General features: G+C 47.6%; 1 long non-coding RNA gene across 1 annotated transcript in view; it reads left to right on the top strand.

The window, feature by feature from the left end:
• The window catches only part of LOC140215306 (uncharacterized), an 81,233-nt gene that overhangs the window by 58,194 nt on the left and 7,463 nt on the right, over positions 1-15,576 (top strand). The window contains exon 2 of the long non-coding RNA XR_011892261.1: positions 15,386-15,463. This is a non-coding gene — a long non-coding RNA (uncharacterized lncRNA). The remainder of the gene's footprint in view (positions 1-15,385; positions 15,464-15,576) is intronic.

The following is a 15,576-nucleotide window of genomic DNA, read 5'->3' as shown; positions in this document are numbered from 1 at the left end:
CACTCAAAAGCTAAGAAAAGTCAGTCCAGTGTTGTGCTAAAGGATAACATTCTACAGAAGGCAGTTTCGATTGCGGCACTTTCCAAAACATAGGATCACTAAAAGTGCTTCAGTGGAACTGCCGCTCTTTATATTCGGCATCAGTAGATTTAACTTGTTTAACTTCTCAATTTAATCCTGATTTAATTATGTTACAAGAAACGTGGCTAAATCCTGAGAAATCTTTTCAACTGAAATTCTACAGGTCATTCCGATTAGACCGTCCTACAAGAGGCGGCGGATTACTTACACTTATCTCATCTAAATATTGCCATAAGGCTAAAATTTCATTTCAAGTTTCTACTCCAGAGTGTGAAATCCTAGCGATAGAACTGGTTCTCCCGGGATGTTGTCCTTTTACCGTAGTTAATGCATATTTTCCATCTGGCGTACAGGACACTAGCACACTGGATAGTGTTATTAACTCTTGTGGACGTGACATTGTAATCTCAGGTGATTTCAATTCTCACCATATCTCATGGGGTTTAAGAACAGATTTGTGCGGCACCCGATTGTGGAACTGGTCGTTGGACAATCGACTCACGTGTGCAAACTCCGGATCTATTACGTTTGTTAGAGGCCGATCTTACTCTTCACTAGATCTTACATTCTCTGGCCCGAGTCTCTCCGTAACTTCTTGGTCGACTATTGATTGTTCGACAAGCAGTGATCACCTTCCAATAGTATTTGACGTTGCACGTCCGGTAACATTTATAAGTGACCAGGTTCGAACTTTCATAAATTACAACATTTTTAAAGAATGCTTACGAAATGTTCTTTCATCTCTGTCTGATGCACCCACAGAACAAAAAACCACGATTATCTGTTCCGCCTTGGAAAGTTCTCAAAAAAAAGCCTCAATTTGAGATTACATTGAATAAAAGAAATTCTTACAGTCCTTGGTGGAATGAAGAATGCACTCGAGACTACAGAAAGAGAAAAGCTGATTGGAAAAATTATTGCATAACCAGAGTCCCCAAAATTGGAGTGACTATAAATTTTTTCGAGCTGTCTTTAAACATACAGTTTCTAAAGCCAAAGATGAATTCGACTGTAAGCATTTTGATTTCTTGTCTAACAATAAAAATAAGCGTGCATTGTTCCGTTTTCTCCGCGGTAGAAAAGTTCTTCCGCGTCAAATTAATATCGACTCTATAATCTTAAGTAGCGATGAAATGAAACAATCACTAGAAGAAATCGCGAAGGGATTAGAAATGAGATTTTCTTCTGTCTTGCCAAGTTGTTCTCGCTTAGGAAGGGCATCAGATGATTTTACAGAAATCTCCATGTTAGAATTGGCTGAGATCGTGGAGCGACTTCCAGATTCAGCTCCCGGTGTGGATGGGGTAACATCTACTATGATCAGAATTTTATTTAAGGAAGCTCCTGATGACCTTTTAGCTATTGTAAATTACTCAATTAGCTTCTCATGGATTCCGTCTGCGTGGAAAATTGCTAAAATCATCCCTATTCTTAAAAATCATGGGGAAGGATATACAATAGATAACATTAGGCCAATTGCGCTAACCTCAAATTTGGTTAAATTAATTGAAAGAATTCTATATACCCGCATGATTAAATTTATACAGAACAAGGACTTGCTTAGCCCCTGCCAAATTGGATTCCGACCATCATGTTCAATTTGGCATGCTCACGTGGACCTAGAAAGCAGAATAACATTAGCACGGCGACAGAGGCAAATAGGTGCTCTTGAGACATTAGACATTTCCAAAGCCTACGACAGTGTAGAACACTTAATTTTATTAGATATATTGCGAAATCTAGAGATTCCAAATCACTTTTCAAATTGGATTGGTGAATTTTTAAATGGGAGAACATTTCACTGCAGTCTGAGAGGCGTTTCCTCGAGTATATATAATCAATCACGAGGTGTTCCTCAAGGAGCTGTCACTTCACCATTACTATTTAATATTCTGATGTGTTCCATTCCTCTACATCAAGATGTACAAACATACGTATACGCGGATGACATTGCTTCCTTTGCATCAGACAGTGATATTCACTCTCTATATTATCGACTACAAAACTACCTCAACGCCATAGAAACCTGGTTAAACAAAATTCGCCTTTCTCTTAACGTTACAAAATGCTCGATATTGGTTTTCCCTCTTAACAATCCCGTTAATATATCGATATCCTATCGCCTCGAGACTATACCTCAAGTGGAGTCGGTGAAATATTTAGGTGTAGTATATGACGGTTCCCTCAGCTGGCTCGGCCATATTGACCATATAGTTAAAAAAGGAGTGCGAGCAGTTGGTATGCTACGTAAGCTGTGCAACAGTCGGTCCGGAATGCGGAGAGATCCACTTTTAATGATATACAAAATGTATGTACGGCCCATTTTAGAATTTGCATGTGTTTTATTTTCTGGTGCTCCAGCTTATAAATTACGTCCCCTTGTTCTACTTGAGCGGGAAGCCCTACGACTGTGTTGCGGGTTACCGAAATATGTTGCCAATAACATATTACACCAAGAAGTCAGGTTGCCCTCAATATTGTGTAGATTTCGGTTACTGACGGTGCAAACAGTCTTAAAATTGTATGAATCCCCTATTAGAAGATTGAAATACATATTCATTTCCCAGCCTGCACTTTTCTTCGGAGTACACTGGCATCGTTTTCATACACCACAGGTGGTCTTCGTACAAACATTGATAAATCCCTTAAATGTACGTCTCTGGGAGGTACCGCCTATTTGTGATGTGCGAGAGAACCTACAAATTATATACGATGACATCTACCCAAATAATGCAAAACATCTCCCTTATAATATATTAAGCGGCTTATTACAGGACCATTTATTGAGTTTATCTATAAGTACGGTCATTGCGACAGACGCCTCACAGTGTGAAGAAAAATCCGGAATCGGCATTTTCTCTCCCGCTCTAGACTGGTCATTTGCAATCAGGATTCCGGACTTCTATTCCGTATTTTTGACTGAATTTCTAGCTGTAGTCCTAGCCTTACGCAAACTAAATTTGTCAATATCGGCAGTAGTAATAATAACAGATTCTTTATCCTTATGTTCCTCGCTCACAGCAAATGGGGTCACTAACCTTTTACGTACATTTCATTTTCTAGTGCCTGCCCACATAGATTTAATTAGATTGCTTTGGGTGCCTGGACATAAAGGATTAGTCATGAATGAAATGGCTCACAGTCTCGCGAGAGAGGCCCTCAGTGGCCCTGTATTACCATTACTTCCTACAATAGCTTACCTGACGACTACTAGATTCAGGAGATATACAATTACTCAAGACTTTTTGAACCAAGCTGTAGCTAATTTTTCAGAATATCGACACCTCCTATTCCCTTGGCCCAAAAATTCCTTTCACACCAGAAAAACTGAAGTCATCTTTACCCGATTACGTTGTCGAATACCAAAATTAAACTTCTATCGTCACAGGGCTGGTCTGGTGCCCTCCCCTCTGTGCCCAGTCTGTGGAGAAGATGAAACAATAGATCATTTTTTCATATTCTGCCGCCGTTTCACTTCTTTAAGAAAAAATCTAGAATCAAGATTTACACAGCTTGGTTTGAGCTTTTCAATTATAAATATCATTTCTCTAGGAGCCTCCTCTCTTGGAAAGTGCCACAGGGATATTTGCTCAACCGTGGAGGATTTTATAAGTGCTACAAAGAGATTGTCTTGAATTCTTAAACATTTTATTTTTGTTCATTTCCTCCAGTTAGCTTTACCAATTTTAGTCTTTTAATAAAGATAGCCTAATTTCACCCAAATCTTGGTCAATCCCCCACAGTGGGTGTGCGCCATCGCATAAGGAATACCATACCGTACCATATCGCTGCTCTACGCTTGCTGGCTCAGCCATTAAAAGCCATCTGTACATAGACGCACGCATCTTCCTTCCCGTAACATCTTTGGTGGACGTGCGGGGTAATCACTTGCGCAAGATGGAGCTCCGCAGCGGACGTAACCTGGCCACCATGTCATCCGAAGGAGAGAGTTCAACCACGGCCCCGTCGTCGCCACCGACGGTCATCCTGGCCCAGCCTCGCGACCCTGGCATGTTTTCCGGAATCGACAACGTTGACGTCGATGACTGGTTGCAGAATTACGAACGGGTCAGCGCACACAACAGGTGGGATAACACGCTTATGCTGGCCAATATAATATTCTACCTCAAGAAAACGGCACGGGTCTGGTTCGAAACACACGAAGAAGAGATTACGAGTTGGGACCAGTGCAAACAGAAGCTTAGAGATTTGTTCGGCAAGCCAGTCGGCCGCCAACGTGCTGCGAAGGACCTTGGGACCCGTGAACAGACGTCCACTGAATCTTACGTGGCGTATATCCAGGACGTCCTCGCCCTTTGCCGCAAAGTGGATAACAATATGGCAGAGTCAGACAAGGTCAGCCACGTTTTAAAAGGCATCGCGGACGACGCGTTTAACCTGCTTGTTTCCAAGAATGTAACGACGGTCAATGAGATCATTAACGAATGTCGCCGTTTTGAAGACGCGAAGAGTCGCCGCATAGTTCAACAGTTTACGCGTCTACCTAATACCGCAGCTTCATCGACGTGCGAAGACGTTTGTCCACCGCGTGAGCCCACCTCCTGCGAGAACGTCGTACATATCATTCGGCGAGAAATCGAAGCAGCCTCTCCTGCCACGCCAGTGACGCAGTGCTTTGACGACTCCCGGCCGCTTGTGTCTCTCATTCAGTCGGTAATTCGCCAAGAACTTGCCAATGTGGGTCTTCCGTCCACCTGCTCCGCCAGCCGTCCTGACTTTGCTTCGTCTGCTGCCTCTGCCCCTGTTCACCGGAGCCAATACGGTCCATATCCGAGCTATCGCAACCAGGCCGAATGGCGCACACATGACGATAGACCCATCTGCTTCTACTGTGGACGTGTGGGCCACATCTCTCGCCACTGTCGAAGTTCCTGGCCATCCCACTCTCGACCAAGCTTTCCCGCCTACCACCGCTCCCTACTGAAACCTCGCCCGCCATCACTCTCCACCGAGGTTGAAGACGCTCCTGACAACGCTCGAGCCACCGCGACAAGCCGCTCACCATCACCACATAGTCGCCGCTCCCGTTCGCCCCTGCTGCGTCGCTCTCCATCCCCAGCTTACCGTCGCCGCTCTCCGACGGGAAACTAACTGGGGCAGCTCCCGGAGGTGACGTTGCTCTAGAAGCCCGGCCTGAAATTCCTCTGCTGACCCTGCCTACTAATCGGAACCTTCTGGACGTGGATGTGGATGGTTTGCCCGTTACAGCACTCATCGACACTGGAGCCCAAATTTCCATCATGAGTGCGGAGCTTCGAACGCGCTTGAAGAAAGTACTGACTCCTGCTCCGACTCGACTGCTCCAGGTCGCCGACGGTGGAACTCCGGCTGTGCTTGGAATGTGTACTGCTCGTGTCAGTGTCGCCGGTCGCCACACGTCCGTTTTGTTGAGTGTGCTCGAACGTTGCCCTCACAATGTTATCCCCGGACTCGACTTTTTGGCCGCCCGTTCTGCTCTGATTGACTGTTCCGCCGGCGTTGTACAACTTGACCTACCCCTACCTGTCCCCGTTGACCTTCCTGCTCAAGCTCCAACTCAGCTTTGTTCCGCGGATTTTATACGCCTGCCATCTCTTGCAGCAACCTGCATCCCTGTCTTAGCCTGCCCACCTGTACCTGACGGAGACTATGTCCTTACTCCCGCGACTTCAGTCCTGCTTTCTCACAATGTCTCCTTCCCGCATACCATCGTTTCTGTTGCGGGCAATCAGACATGTCTTCCCATCCTAAATTTCGGACAGTGCCCACAAGCACTTCCTCGAGGCATGTCTCTAGCCACGTTGTCACCGACGCACGAGTGCCACATTTCCGCTCTATCTGTTGCGCCGTCTTCGACCAATGCTCATTCTGCGCCTTCTGCATCAGCCCCGACCGACGACATTACAAAGATGATTGCACCGGACCTCTCAACCCAACAAGCCGCAGAGCCCCGTGGCCTCCGCGAGTCCTACTCCGACATTTTCGACCTGAACGATCGCCCTTTGTGTCAAACTACGGTCGTGAAGCATCGTATAAATACCGGCGATGCAGCACCTGTTCGCCGACGCCCATACCGGGTGTCGCCTTCTGAGCGACAAGTTATCCAGAGCGAGGTTGACAAGATGCTTGCCAAAGGGATTATTGAACACTCTTCCAGCCCGTGGGCGTCCCCTGTTGTTCTCGTCAAAAAGAAGGATAACAGCTGGCGATTCTGCGTTGACTATCGTAATCTAAACACGATCACCAATAAAGATGTATATCCACTTCCCCGCATTGACGATGCTCTGGATTGTCTCCACGGTGCCACTTATTTTTCATCTATAGACCTTCGCTTTGGATATTGGCAAATTTCCGTGGATGAAATGGACCGTGAGAAGACAGCATTCGTCACACCAGACGGCCTATATCAGTTCCGGGTAATGCCTTTTGGCTTGTGCAATGCCCCGGTGACCTTTGAACGGATGATGGACTTGCTCTTACGTGGTTTGAAATGGTCCATCTGTTGTGCTACTTGGATGACGTCATCGTATTCTCTTCAACTTTTGCGACGCATCTTGAAAGACTTTCATCTGTTCTTTCTGTTTTTCGCATCGCTGGCTTGCAGCTCAACTCGTCCAAGTGCCACTTCGGTCACCGCCAAATAACCATGCTCGGACACCTCGTCGATTCGTCAGGCATTCGCCCCGACCCCGCTAAAGTCCATGCTGTGCAGAATTTCCCCTTACCAACTTGTGCCAAAGATGTTCGCAGCTTTATTGGCCTTTGCTCGTACTTCCGCAGGTTTGTGGAAAATTTCGCCCATGTTGCCCGTCCCCTGACTGACCTCCTGAAGAAAGACGTTCCTTTCTGTTGGGGCTCTGAACAAGCGTCTGCTTTCTCACAACTCATCACGCTGCTCACCACACCTCCTGTTCTCGCCCATTTTGACGCCTCCGCTCCGACAGAAATCCGCACTGACGCCAGTGGCTACGGCATCGGCGCAGTTTTAGCTCAACGCCAATGTGGGCACGACCGCGTCATCGCCTACGCCAGCCGCCTCCTCTCTCCCGCAGAGCGCAATTACTCGATTACTGAGCGCGAGTGTCTCGCCCTCATTTGGGCGGTGGGCAAGTTCCAACCCTACATATATGGTCGACCATTTACAGTTACAACCGACCACTATGCCCTCTGTTGGCTTTCCTCCCTCAAGGATTCCACCGGACGCCTCGGTCGCTGGGCCCTACGGCTACAGGAATACACATGCACTGTGGTCTACAAGTCGGATCGTCTACATCAGTAGGCCGACTGCCTGTCTCGTCATCCCGTCGATGTACCGGACGGTTTAGTGGATGTCGCACCGATCTGCGTTCTTTCGCTCTCTGCCTTGCAAGACATTGGCGCTGAACAACGACGCGATGAGTCGTTACGCCCCATTATCGAACGCTTGCTCTCTGATCCGTCTGACCCATCCCTTCACATGTTCGTACTACAAAATGGCATCCTGTATCGCCGCAACATGCACCCCGACGGGCCCGAGCTCCTAACCGCCATTCCGTCTCATCTGCGACAGATTGTACTGCAGCAACTGCACGACGTTCCTACCGCTCGACACCTTGGCGTCACGCGGACCTATGACCGAATTCGGCGACGGTTTTTCTGGCCCCGTCTCAACCGCTCCGTCCGGCGCTATGTTGCCGCGTGTGAGTCATGTCAACGCCGGAAAAGACCAGCTATGCCTCCCGCCGGACTGCTGCAGCCTTTGGATATTGTGATGTGTGGTGCGCGACATGGTGCGGTGATCGGGACGGTCAAGAGCAGACAACAATGAGTGCACGCGCGCCGAGGCGGATTCCATGCTGGAAGAAGGAAAACAACGACGCCGAAGAGCGTCCGCCACGAGAACGCGCGGCGCCTGAAAAACAACAAAAAGAAGAAAAGCAACCAATTAGGAAAGACCACGGGGAGTTAGGCAGCCAATCGGAAAATGCCAAATCGGCCAGATCAGAAGAAAAAGCGTGGTGCGCTGGCAGAACGAGAGGACACGCAAGGAGACGCAGAGGAGACGCAAGGGAGACGCCAGGAGAGCCCCCGGAAGTGACGGCAGGAGGAGGTCAACCACCGGAGCGGGCGTTGAAGACGGGCCGTCGGGTTCCGGACCCGAGCCACCAGGACTTCACCCGACCGGAGCCTCCTGAGCGTGCCGCCAGCTCCTCAAGGCCGGTGAGCTTCTGTGCTCGTGGGCAGCACGAGAACAGTCGGGCTACGGGCCCGAGTTCTACGCCAGCTGCCCGGCCAGAACGCCGCCCCCGTCTGTCGTGCCGCCTGCTGCCCGAGGCCGGCGTTCGAGCTTCTGTGCCCGTGGGCAGGACAAGAGCAGTCGGGCTACGGGCCCGAACTCTACACCCAGCTGCCCGGCCAGAACGCCGCCGCCGTCTGCTCGTGCCACCAAGCCGCCTGGTTTACCTCTCCGAGCCAGAGCTGGCCAGCTCCGGTCACCCGGTCAACCAACGTACACCACGACCTTTGGTGAGACCGGCGCCACTCCTTTCGTCAGCTTGTCGCCGCGTCGCCGCGTCGAGACTGTTATGTATCCCTGCCGTCGTGGCAAGCCCGGACTCGCGCACCACTTAACTCCATACTAGCCCCAAATGTGTGTCTTGATGTGTTTTTTAGTCTTTCTTTTATGTTTGCTATTTTCTTCTATTTATTTTTTAGCCTTCTTCAGTTCCATTAAACGTTTGTGTGTGTGTTCGAAACGAACGGCTTTGTCCTCAATTGGGTTGTCGGAGGCTCCGCCTAAGAGAACCATCAGAACCACTGAGTACACGAACCTTTGCCCCGATATTAGGGTCATCACAGATATACCGGCCGACCCTTTTTTTCGCGTTGGCGTTGATCTTCTCGAACCATTCCCTATATCAAATGACGCAAACGGGTGGATTGCCGTTGCTACAGACCATACAACTCGCTATGCCATTACTAGAGCCCTACCGACCAGCTGCGCCACAGACGTCGCTGATTTTTTGCTTCGCGACGTTATCTTGCACCACGGTGCACCTCGTCAACTTCTCACCGAGCGCGGCAGATACTTTCTTGCCAAAGTCATAGACGACCTACTTCGATCATGTGCTACTAAACACAAACTTACTACCGCTTACCATCCTCAATCTAACGGTCTTACCGAACGCCTGAACCGCACATTAACTGACATCTTAGCAATGTATGTTTCCTCCGATCATCGCGACTGGGACATTGCTCTACCATTTGTCACGTTAGCCGACAATTCCTCGCGCCACGACACAGCTGGATATTTACCCTTCTATCTCCTCTTCGGCCGTGAGCCGACTTTGCCTTTCGAGACTCTCCTTTCGACCACACTCGACTCGCCGATAGAGTACACTCTGGATGTCATAGTCACAGCGACCCAAGCACGCCAGATTGCCCGCATTCGTCTTTCTGCTTCACAGACACGCCAGAAGTGCCGTTACAACCAGCGCCATCACGACGTGCACTACGAACCAGGTGCTCTTGTGCTAGTTTGGTATCCAACTCGGCGTGTTAGTCTTTCGGAGAAATTCCTCTCGCGGTACTATGACCCTTACCGCATCCTTCGCCAGGTGACCCCTGTCACATATGTAGTGTCTCCGCTGGATGCCACGGTGCCTTCACCTCTCTCTGACATCATCCACGTCAGCCGGCTCAAACCCTACCTTTCTCAGACCGATGAGTCGCACTAATAAGGTGTTTTTCCGACGGGGGTGATGTCACAGTCGGTAATGTGGGAAGAGGAGGACGATGATGGTGGCCTTGCAGACGACGAAGCAGAGTGTAGCATTATCGCTGCTCTACGCTTGCTGGCTCAGCCATTAAAAGCCATCTGTAAATAGACGCACGCTTCTTCATTAGATGCGACCCACGATGTGGGTCGCATCTAATCCCTTCCTGTATTTGGTACAGATCTTTGGTCTGCTGATCACTGCCAACAACACGCGCGTGGAACCGGTGAACGTCGTAGCGGCGCATGAGCGGAATTTCCATCACCACGAAGCACCGGATAATCTACAAGCACCATCATGGGCAAGGCTACCCTTTCACCCAACGGAGAAACCACGTGACCAGAGAGTGGATGACGACATGGACGGATTCCGCTATAAAAGGCTTTCCAGCGGTCTTGCCTGGCACTGGGCACGGCGGCATCACCACGATGTGGGTCGCATCTAATCCCTTCCTGTATTTGGTACAGATCTTTGGTCTGCTGATCACTGCCAACAACACGCGCGTGGAACCGGTGAACGTCGTAGCGGCGCATGAGCGGAATTTCCATCACCACGAAGCACCGGATAATCTACAAGCACCATCATGGGCAAGGCTACCCTTTCACCCAACGGAGAAACCACGTGACCAGAGAGTGGATGACGACATGGACGGATTCCGCTATAAAAGGCTTTCCAGCGGTCTTGCCTGGCACTGGGCACGGCGGCATCACCACGATGTGGGTCGCATCTAATCCCTTCCTGTATTTGGTACAGATCTTTGGTCTGCTGATCACTGCCAACAACACGCGCGTGGAACCGGTGAACGTCGTAGCGGCGCATGAGCGGAATTTCCATCACCACGAAGCACCGGATAATCTACAAGCACCATCATGGGCAAGGCTACCCTTTCACCCAACGGAGAAACCACGTGACCAGAGAGTGGATGACGACATGGACGGATTCCGCTATAAAAGGCTTTCCAGCGGTCTTGCCTGGCACTGGGCACGGCGGCATCACCACGATGTGGGTCGCATCTAATCCCTTCCTGTATTTGGTACAGGTAAGCAAACGATACGGAAAGTGCTTTCGTTCTGACGATCCATTTTTGGTGGTGTTGCCGTGCCCACGGTTGTTCGGCTCCGGAATATGTTGCGCATTGTTCGATACTGCTTCATGTGTTCGATGGTTACTACTGCTTTGTGGCGACATCGAAACTAACCCCGGCCCTGACCTCGCACAAATAGCATAACAACTTAGTGAGATTGCAATCGACATTAGGGAAATTAAAGAAAAACGCCTTACTGATATTGACAAAAAATTAGATTCCTTGGCCAGTCTAGAAATTAAGGTTACGTGGTGCCAGGAGCAAATTGCTTACCTTGAAGCAAGAATTGATGACCTGGAGAACCGAAGCAGAAGGTCTAATATCATTGTTTACGGACTACCTGAAGCTGAAGAAGAGAAAACCGAATCGCTAGAGGGTGCTGTGAACAATGAGATAATAAAAGGTATTCTTGAGCTAGAACCAGTGGCTATAGAACGTATTCATCGGTTGGGACGGCCATCGCCTGGCAAGGCTAGGCCTGTTATTCTCAAGCTCCTAGATTCAAGAGACAAAATTACAATTCTAAAGCAGGGAAGCAAACTCAAAGGCACGAATTACTCTATTGGCGAGGATTTTTCGGTAAGAGTGCGGGAAATCAGAAGAAAGCTATGGCAAAGCTGCAAAATGAACCGAGAGAACGGCGAGAAAGCCTCGCTGGTATACGATAAGCTATATATCAATAAAAAGGCATACGTTTGGGACGAAAACGAAAATGATAAAGTACCTAGCTGTTCAAAAAAACGGAAGCAAAAAGCGACGCACGGCGGCAAGCGAAACCCGACGGCCAAATACTCGAAGCCAAGCGCCAGTGCCGCAGACATAACTGAGCAATGCGACCAGATCCCTCGTCTGGAAAGCACATCCAAAGTAAAAATCGCTAGGTCCTCCAAAAAAGCCGGAGATGTAACCAAACGGAAAGAACTGAGGCTACTTAACATAAATGCGCGCAGTGAAAGAGCGTGAAAGAGACCCAAGTGGAAAAGGAGCTGGTGCTGACAAATTTAAAATGGAAGAAAGCGGAAGAGAAAATTCCTAAGCACACAGCCACAGAGCTAGACGAGGTTCCCGTTAGGCTGATAAATGAACTAGGACCAAAAAGTAAGGAAGCTCTGGTGAAAGCAGTGGAAAAAACTTTAAAAGATAGATGAATACCAGACAATTGGCGACAAAGTAGAATGAATTTAATTTATAAAGGTAAGGGGGAGAAAGACAGAATTCACTCATATAGACCGTTGACCATTACATCGGTAATATACAGGCTAGCAATGCAGGCAATCAAATTAAAGCTTCAAGCATCGGCAGAGAATAATGGCATTTTGGGAGAGCTTCAGAATGGCTTCAGAACAGGTACGCGTTTGGATGATAGCTTGTTTGTTCTTACTCAGTGTATTGAAATATCAAAAGCAGAAAGCAGACTGTTGTATGTGGCCTTTTTAGACATTACAGGAGCCTACGACAACGCAGACCGCAACATTTTCTGGGATATTCTGGAAGGGGAAGGCTTAGGTAACGATTGTCTACAGCTTTTGAGAGAGATTTACCTAGAAAATACTGTTTGCATTGAATGGGAAGGTATGAGGAGCGAGGAGAAAGTTCATATCAACAAGGGACTGAGGCAGGGGTGCCCTTTATCCCCGCTGCTGTTTATGATGTACATGGTGAGGATGGAGAGGGCGCTAGAAGGAAGAAATATCGGGTTTAATCTCTCATACAAACAGGCGGGTAGAGTAGTAGAGCAGCAAGTCCCAGGTTTATTTTATGCGGACGACATTGTGTTTCTAGCTAACAAGCAAAGTCATTTGCAACGTTTGGATAATATCTGTGGACAGGAAGGCAACAATTTAGGTTTGAAATTTAGTGTTAGAAAATCAGGTGTTAAGGTATTCAATGAAAACTGTGAATGGACAGTGGAGATACAGGGCCAAGAAATACCTCGGGTAACAGAATATAAATATCTTGGTATATGGATAAACGAAGGCAATAGATATATGGAAACACAGGAAAAAGCCATAACAGTAAAGGGGAAGAGAAATGCAGCCATAATGAAGCACAGAGCGCTATGGGGATACAATAGGTACGAGGTGCTCCGCGGTATGTGGAAAGGTGTAATGGTTCCAGGACTTACATTTGGAAATGCGGTTGTTTCCTTGAAATCAGGGGTACAAGCAGGACTCGATGGCAACCAAAGGTCAGTGGGACACCTCGCATTGGGCGCTCAATGGAAGATTACAAATGAAGCTGTGCAGGGAGATATGGGCTGGACAAGTTTTGAAGTGAGGGAAGCTCACAGTTAAATTGATTATGAAGAACGACTGAGGAATATGGCAGAAAGTAAATGGGCTAGGAGAGTGTTGATGTATTTGTACAGGAATATAATTGATTCACAGTGGAGGAAAAGAACTAGGAAGCTTACCAGCAAGTATGCGACATGTATGCTTTTTTTCCCTGTACTGTGAATTCCTTGAACTAATCCTTTAGTTTTTGCTCTTGGAATGTATTCTCGCCCCGCCCCTCTGCAATGTACAATTATGTACGTTGAGGGTATCACAAATAAATAAATAAGTAAATAAATGTATGGTGAGCAACATGGCAAGAAAGAACGTCAAGCGGAAAGCCAGAGAGGCTGAGATAATCTCATGGATGGCGGCAATAGAAAAGAAACCTGCTATGAGTAACTACTTAAAAGGAAAAAAAAACGAGATCAAGAAAGAAACAATTTATGATAACTCAAAGGGAAGCTATACTTTTCGAAGCGAGATCAGGATGCCTTAGAACACGCACTTATAAAGCGAGATATAAGAAGGAAGAAGAAGCATGTGCTCGCTGCGGTAAAGCTAGGGAAACGATGGAGCATGTTGTATTAGAATGTGAAGATATCTGCCGAGTGGGTGATTTAGGAATCAATACCACTGGCCTCCTTGAAACCCTTGGGTTCAACGAGAGCAGGGGGAAAGTAAACATGTCCGCAATAGAGATTAGTAAGAGGCGGTTGGAAGAGTGGTGGAAGAAAAGTATGGAAAGGACAAACAACGGAGGCGTACAAAAGCAAAGTGCACAATAGGGGTTCAGAAACTTTGGGTATGAGAATTCATCATGTTTTTCTTTCTTCTTTTTTTCTTTTTTAACATAGGTAGGACATTAGGCAATAAAATAACAAGAGCTTGGTGGCGCGACCCACCGCACCGTTCCAAATGGCACGCTCATAACATCCATCTATCCATTCTCGTCTGGAGCGGTGTCGGCGGCGGCCAGGTAGCTGCGGCGTCTTGTCTCACGGTTAGGAAGATACGTCGGCTGTATAGCTCGATCAACAGTTCAAAAATAGAACTGTGCGCGCGCTTGCCGCCATGATACGCTCGGCGCTCCATGCGCTTCCTCGCTGCCGCATCGAGCGTATATCTTCCGCCACCACTCGTGCGCGCAAAATTACGAAAAACTCCATGGAACACGTTGCCGGAAAACAATCTTGATCGCCTTAACATAATAAGCTCCTTCGAACGCGAAAGTAAAAAAGAAAGAAAGAAAGGTGCTAAGATTACACACTAGAACTTTACTGGTAAGCGATCCAGGCAGCTTGTTCATAATTTGCGCTTGAAATGAGTCCTAGGTATTCAAAAACACGAACGCTGTTTTCTCAGAAAGGAGAATACCGCCATCTTATTCAACCACCGTCTATCTTACACCGTGAAAGAAACTAAATACTCACCTGAAATCAAGCAAGATAAGTTTTATTGCGGATTTGGTGTCATGAGTCGCTATAACAACACATCGTGTACGACTGCCTTCTATGTGACAGCAGCATCGGCTCACCTCCAAAGGAGCATCCAAGCACAAAGCACTTCATTTTGATTTCAATGCATTGGCTTGCCGTCGTCCGGTACCTTTTACAGCTAATTCCACTTCTCTGCTCATATGGCAGGCTTTTTTTTTCCTGTCTCACTCCCCTGCACGCCCCCTGGTATCACTTCGTTTTTAATGTTCGATGCTGATGTGTGGTGTTTCATGGCGCTAGGCCAGATATGGCCAAAACCGCCATGACAAATGGTAATGTTATCGATGAATTGCGGATGGCGTGGACAATTATCCTTATGGTAGATGTGACGTGGCTGTAAAAGGGCCTAAAACCTGTCGCTATAAATGGCGTAAAATATATAGGTACTAAAATAATGACACTGACTAGTTAGTGATGTGGGCTATAGCAACTAGGTTTCGTTAAAAACATGATACAGCATAACATAAAAGTGACACTAGAGCTTCAAGACAGCCCTTCAATACAAGGGCTGTTAAACGCGTGCTAGAAATTACCTGGCCAAAGGATTTTCAGAGTGTCCGTTTCAGCTAAGAACTCTACGACTATTTTGAAGTTAAAAAGCGGTTCATTGCTAGGAAAAAAGCTGTTTGAAGAGGTATATTTTCGCGATATGTGCAGAAGGAAATACTTTTTCCTCTCTACTGCTATTTGCAGGGCATTGAACAAGAACATGGAGGACTGTGGGGGTATTACCGCACTTGCCACAAGTCGGGGGATCCACCCAGTCAAGAGGTAAGCGTGAGTACCGTAAGTGTGTCCTATCTTTAATTGGCAAACAAGTACTTCCTTGCACCGTGGTGTTTTCTCATTTATCCAGTTCCCTAGTTTTGGTTTTATCATGTGTA

The sequence above is a fragment of the Dermacentor andersoni genome, chromosome 1 (genome assembly GCF_023375885.2).
Source record: "Dermacentor andersoni chromosome 1, qqDerAnde1_hic_scaffold, whole genome shotgun sequence".
Classification (NCBI taxonomy): domain Eukaryota; kingdom Metazoa; phylum Arthropoda; class Arachnida; order Ixodida; family Ixodidae; genus Dermacentor; species Dermacentor andersoni.
The sequence above is the reverse complement of the archived record's forward strand: the minus strand, read 5'-3'. Positions and strand labels throughout refer to the sequence as shown.